The sequence below is a fragment of the Salmo salar genome, chromosome 06 (assembly GCF_965601325.2).
Source record: "Salmo salar chromosome 06, fSalSal1, whole genome shotgun sequence".
NCBI classification, from domain to species: Eukaryota; Metazoa; Chordata; class Actinopteri; order Salmoniformes; family Salmonidae; genus Salmo; species Salmo salar.
The window spans coordinates 27,246,500-27,252,500 of NC_138296.1; the positions used below are offsets into that span (position 1 = coordinate 27,246,500).

Genomic DNA, 6,001 nt, shown 5'->3' on the forward strand with positions numbered 1-6,001 from the left:
TGTTTTTATTTCACCTTTATTTAACCAGGTAGGCTAGTTGAGAACAAGTTCTCATTTACAACTGCGATCTGGCCAAGATAAAGCCAAGCAGTGCGATAGAAACAACAACACAGAGTTACACATGGACTAAACAAGCGTACAGTCAATAACACAATAGAAAAAAAGAAAGTCTATATACAGTGTGTGCAAATGGCATGAGGAGGTAAGGCAATAAATAGGCCATAGTAGCAAAGTAATTACAATTTAGCAGATTAACACTGGAGTGAAAGATGAGCAGATGATGATGAGCAGATGATGGTAGTGATACTGTGCAAGTAGTGATACTGGTGTGCAAAAGAACAGAAAAGTAAATAAAAACAATTTGGGGATGATTTAGGTAGATTGAGTGGGCTATTTACAGATGGACTATGTACAGCTGCAGCGATCGGTTAGCTGCTCAGATAGCTGATGTTTAAAGTTAGTGAGGGAAATATAAGTCTCCAGCTTCAGCGATTTTTGCAATTCGTTCAAGTCACTGGCAGCAGAGAACTGGAAGGAAAGGCGGCCAAAGGAGGTGTTGGCTTTGGGGATGACCAGTGAGATATACCTGCTGGAGCGCGTGCTACGGGTGGGTGTTGTTATCGTGACCAGTGAGCTGAGATAAGGCGGAGCTTTACCTAGCAAAGACTAATAGATGACCTGGAGCCAGTGGGTCTGGCGACGAATATATGTAGCGAGGGCCAGCCAACTAGAGCATACAGGTCGCAGTGGTGGGTGGTATAAGGCGCTTTGGTAACAAAACGGATGGCACTGTGATAGACTACATCCAATTTGCTGAGTAGAGTATTGGAAGCTATTTTGTAGATGACATCGCCGAAGTTGAGGATCGGTAGGATAGTCAGTTTTACTAGGGTAAGTTTGGCGGCGTGAGTGAAGGAGGCATTGTTGCGAAATAGAAAGCCAATTCTAGATTTGATTTTGGATTGGAGATGTTTGATATGAGTCTGGGAGGAGAGTTTACAGTCTAGCCAGACACCTAGGTATTTGTAGTTGTCCACATATTCTAGGTCAGAACCGTCCAGAGTAGTGATGCTAGTCGGGCGGGCGGGTGTGGACGGCGAACGGTTGAAAAGCATGCATTTGGTTTTATTAGCGTTTAAGAGCAGTTGGAGGCCACGGAAGGAGAGTTGTATGGTGTTGAAGCACGTTGGAGGTTAGTTAGCACAGTGTCCAAAGAAGGGCCAGGTGTATACAGAATGGTGACGTCTGCGTAGAGGTGGATCAGGGAATCACCCGCAGCAAGAGCGACATCGTTGATATATACAGAGAAAAGAGTCGGCCTGAGAATTGAACCCTGTGGCACCCCCATAGAGACTGCCAGAGGTCCGGACAACAGGCCCTCCGATTTGACACACTGAACTCTGTCTGAGAAGTAGTTGGTGAACCAGGCGAGGCAGTCCTCTGAGAAACCAAGGCTATTGAGTCTGCCGATAAGAATGCAGTGATTGACAGAGTCAAAGCCTTGGCCAGGTCGATGAAGACGGCTGCACAGTACTGTCTTTTATCGATGGTGGTTATGATATCGTTTAATACCTTAAGCTGGGCTGAGGTGCACCCATGACCAGCTCGGAAACCGGATTGCACAGCAGAGAAGGTACAGTGGGATTCGGAATGGTCAGTGATCTGTTTGTTAACTTGGCTTTCGAAGACTTTAGAAAGGCAGGGCAGGATGGATATAGGTCTATAACAGTTTGGGTCTAGAGTGTCACCCCCTTTGAAGAGGGGGATGACCGTGGCAGCTTTCCAATCTTTGGGGATCTCGGACGATACGAAAGAGAGGTTGAACAGGCTGGTAATAGGGGTTGCAACAATGGCGGCGGATAATTTTAGAAAGAGAGATTACAGATTGTCTAGCCCAGCTGATTTGCACGGGTCCAGGTTTTGCAGCTCTTTCAGAACATCTGCTGTCTGGATTTGGGTGAAGGAGAAGCTGGGGAGGCTCGGGCAAGTTGCTGCGGGGGGTGCAGAGCTGTTGGCCAGGGTTAGGGTAGCCAGGAGGAAAGCATAGCCAGCCGTATAGAAATGCTTATTGAAAATGTTCGATTATCATGGATTTATCGGTGGTGACCGTGTTACCTAGCCTCAGTGCAGTGGGCAGCTGGGAGGAGGTGCTCTTGTTCTCTATGGACTTTACAGTGTCCCAAAACTTTTTGGAGTTAGAGCTACAGGATGCAAATTTCTGTTTGAAAAAGCTAGCCTTTTCTTTTCTTTCCTGACTGACTGTGTGTATTGGTTCCTGACTTCTCTGAACAGTTGCATATCGCAGGGACTATTCGATGCCATTGCAGTCCGCCACAGGATGTTTTTGTGCTGGTCAAGGGCAGTCAGGTCTGGAGTGAACCAAGGGCTATCTCTGGTCTTAGTTCTACATGCTTATTTAAGATGGTGAGGAAATTACTTTTAAAGAACGACCAGGCATCCTCAACTGATGGGATGAGGTCAATATCCTTCCAGGATACCCGGGCCAGGTCGATTAGAAAGGCCTACTCGCAGACGTGTTTCAGGGAGCATTTGACAGTGATGAGGGGTGGTCGTTTGACTGCGGACCCATAGCGGATGCAGGCAATGATCCAGTGATCGCTGAGATCCTGATTGAAAACAGCAGAGGTGTTTTTGGATGGCAAGTTGGTCAGGATAATATCTTTGAGGGTGCCCATGTTTACGGATTTAGGGTTGTTTCCTTGATAATTTGTGTGAGATTGAGGGCATCTACCTTAGATTGTAGGACTGCTGGGGTGTTAAGCATATCCCAGTTTAGGTCACCTAACAAAACAAACTCTGAAGACAGATGGGGGGCAATCACTTCACATATGGTGTCCAGGGCACAGCTGGGAGCTGAGGGGGGTCTATAACAGGCGGCAACAGTGAGAGACTTATTTCTGGAGAGATTCATTTTTAAAATTATAAGATCAAACTGTTTGGTCATAGACCTGGAAAGTATGACAGAACTTTGCAAGCTATCTCTGCAGTAGATTGCAACTCCTCCCCCTTTGGCAGTTCTTTCTTGACGGAAAATGTTGTAGTTGGGTATGGAAATCTCAGAATCTTTGGTGGCCTTCCTAAACCAGGATTCAGACAAGGCAAGGACATCAGGGTTGGCGGAGTGTGCTAAAGCAGTGAGTAAAACAAACTTAGGGAGGAGGCTTCTGATGTTAACATGCATGAAACCAATGCTTTTTCGATTACAGAAGTCAACAAATGAGAGTACCTGGGGACACGCAGGGCCTGGGTTAGCCTCCACATCACCCGAGGAACAGAGGAGGAGTAGGATGAGGGTATGGCTAAAGGCTAGCAAAACTGGTCGTCTAGTGCGTTGGGGACAGAGAATTAAAGGAGCAGATTTCTGGGTGTGGTAGAATAGATTCAGGGCATAATGTGCATAATGACAGGGGTATGGTGGGGTGCGGGTACAGTGGAGGTAAGCCCAGGCACTGAGTGATGATAAGAGAGAGTGCATCTCTGGACACGCTGGTTATACTGGGTGAGGTCACTGCATGTGTGGGAGGTGGGACAAAGGAGGTATCTGAGGCATGTACAGTGGGACTAGGGGCTCCGCAGTAAACTAAAACAATTATTGACGGATAGCAAGGGGCACACTTCAATCTCAGACATAATTACAAACAAAGCATTTGTGTTTAGCGAGTCAGATCAGAGGCAGTAGAGATGGCCAGGGAAGTTCTCTTGATGTGTGTGATTTGGTAAATTTTTCTGTCAAAATGTAACAAGTACTTTGGGTGTCAGGGAAAACGTATGGAGTAAAAAGTACATTGTTTTCTTCAGGAATGTAGTGAAGTAAAAGTAAAAGTTGGCAAAAATATAAATAGTAAAGTAAAGTACAGATACCCCAAAAAACGACTTAAGTAGTATTTAAAGTATTTTTACTTAAGTACTTTACACCACTGCCTATTTCAGGGGACATCGCTGAGTTCTGCCTCCAGAAAAAGACTCGTGACAAACGAAAGAAGCGTTAAACTTTTTCAAATGTCAGACTGTACTATGATACGTGCACTACATGAGGGAGCAATTGCATAATCCACAAATCATACAGCAACACCATAAAAGGTTGCAGTTGAAATTACGTCAATGTCAAGTAGTCTATAATGTACGTTTTGCATTGATTTCTCAAAATGAAATAGAAAATATTCTGGCAGCGGTGGGATTCGAACCCACGCCATCGAAATGACTGGAGCCTAAATCCAGCGCCTTAGACCACTCGGCCACGCTACCTCGACGAGCATAACTAAAATTTCATAACCTATAAATTTAGCGTATTGTGAATGTATGTGACAAATTCAGCGAACTTTTGTACATTTCATGCAATATTAAATGATATTCAAATCTATATAACATATTCGACAAATTAATTAACGTATCTCATCAATTGTAATGACCATAGATGGCTACCACAGCATTCTGCAGAGATACGTCATCCCATCTGGTTTGCGCTTAGTGGGACTATCATTTGTTTTACAACAGCACAATGGCCCAACACACCTCCAGGCTCTGTAAGGGCTATTTGACCAATAAGGAGAGTGATGGAGTGCGGCATCAGATGACCTGGCCTCCACAATCCCTGGACCTCAACCCAATTGAGATGGTTAGGGATGAGTCGGACCGCAGAGTGAAGGAAAAGCAGCCAACAAGTGCTCAGCATATGTGGGAACTCCTTTAAGACTGTTGGCAAAGTATTCCAGGTGAAGCTGGTTGAGAGAATGCCCCCTAACGCACGTGCTATATGGCGTCTGAAGGACGCACTGTGGTCCTCCCGCAAACCTGCTGGTAGGAAAACGGGTAGAGACCACACCACAGGCATTGGCTTTGGTTGCCACGGATGCCCTGGGGTGGTACAGAAGAAAGGGGGCCTCGACCCAAGGCAAAGGGTCCCCCACAACACCTAAGGTCCCGGCGGCCACAGCCTGACAGCACTGCGGTGAGATGGAATAGGGGCTTGCCCTGTCTACTCCACGCATCGACCTGGTATTGCAGTACCTCCAGGAACAGTGCACCCCCTAAGGTTGTCAAAAGAGAATAATCGTGTGAGCTAAGTGACCTCAAACTTGGATGTTCATGTTTATAGCCTACTTTCATGTTATTTACGTGTCATTTTCCTGTTTGAGCACGTCACTGCTAAAATTGATAATATGATTCTATAATACATAACCAGGCAATTGTTGAACATAGACTGCCTTTAAACCCGAGTGTGCGCCAGGGAGAGACCTTTGTTTGGTTAAGCGGTGTTGCTGTAGCGCTCATGTGATTGCGGAGTTTGCAAAACAAATGGCCACTGGATTGACGCAAATAATCATGATATAATTCTGCCAGGCTGGCATAGGCTACTTTGCAGTTAACATTTAATTGAGAAGGTTTTGGGGGAAGCCTTTCCTTCTCTACCACAAGAAGGTTATCATTAGCCTCATCGCTAACGGCTACACAAAGTGTAGACATGCGCGCGCTCCGCACGAATGCGCACAGAAATTGGGCAGTCCTGTGCCGTTCCTGAAAGTTGCATGGAAAAACGAATCGCTGATGCATTTTGTTCAAGTCTTATGATTCACTTGGGCAAATGAATGCATTTTCTAACAAGTTGAAGGGATTTAATTGATTTCCTCCTTAGGTCAATACATTTTAGAATATTGTTGAATTTCGGTTTAATGTCTGGATTCCGTGACTCCGTGTGGGCGAGCCGTATTTTCTAGGGCCCTAGTCTATGAAGTTGTCATAAGTGTCAACATAGGATATGCCCTCTCTCCCCCCCCCCCCCCCCCCCGCCCACAAGAGTCAAATATAGGGCGTGGAAATGTAAGCAAGGTTTGAGCTTTTTCAGAGTGTGTCACAAAGTGGACATTTCGCTGTCTCTTATGAGTGAGCGACACGTTGACTTTATATAGTGTACCAAGAATCGTCCCTTCGCTTACGGCCATACCAGCCTGAATACGCCCGATCTCGTCCGATCTCGGAAGCT

General features: G+C 45.8%; 2 non-coding genes across 2 annotated transcripts in view; one reads left to right on the forward strand and one right to left on the reverse strand.

Annotated features, from left to right (window-relative positions):
• Window positions 1–4,184: 4,184 nt before the first annotated feature.
• trnal-uag (transfer RNA leucine (anticodon UAG)) lies at window positions 4,185–4,266 on the reverse strand. The gene has a single exon. It is a non-coding gene; the product is annotated as a tRNA-Leu (tRNA).
• Window positions 4,267–5,948: 1,682 nt separating this feature from the next.
• Window positions 5,949–6,001, forward strand: part of LOC123743579 (5S ribosomal RNA) — a 119-nt gene continuing 66 nt past the window's right edge. The window contains exon 1 of the ribosomal RNA XR_006770435.1: window positions 5,949–6,001. This exon is cut by the window's right edge and continues 66 nt beyond it. This is a non-coding gene — a ribosomal RNA (5S ribosomal RNA).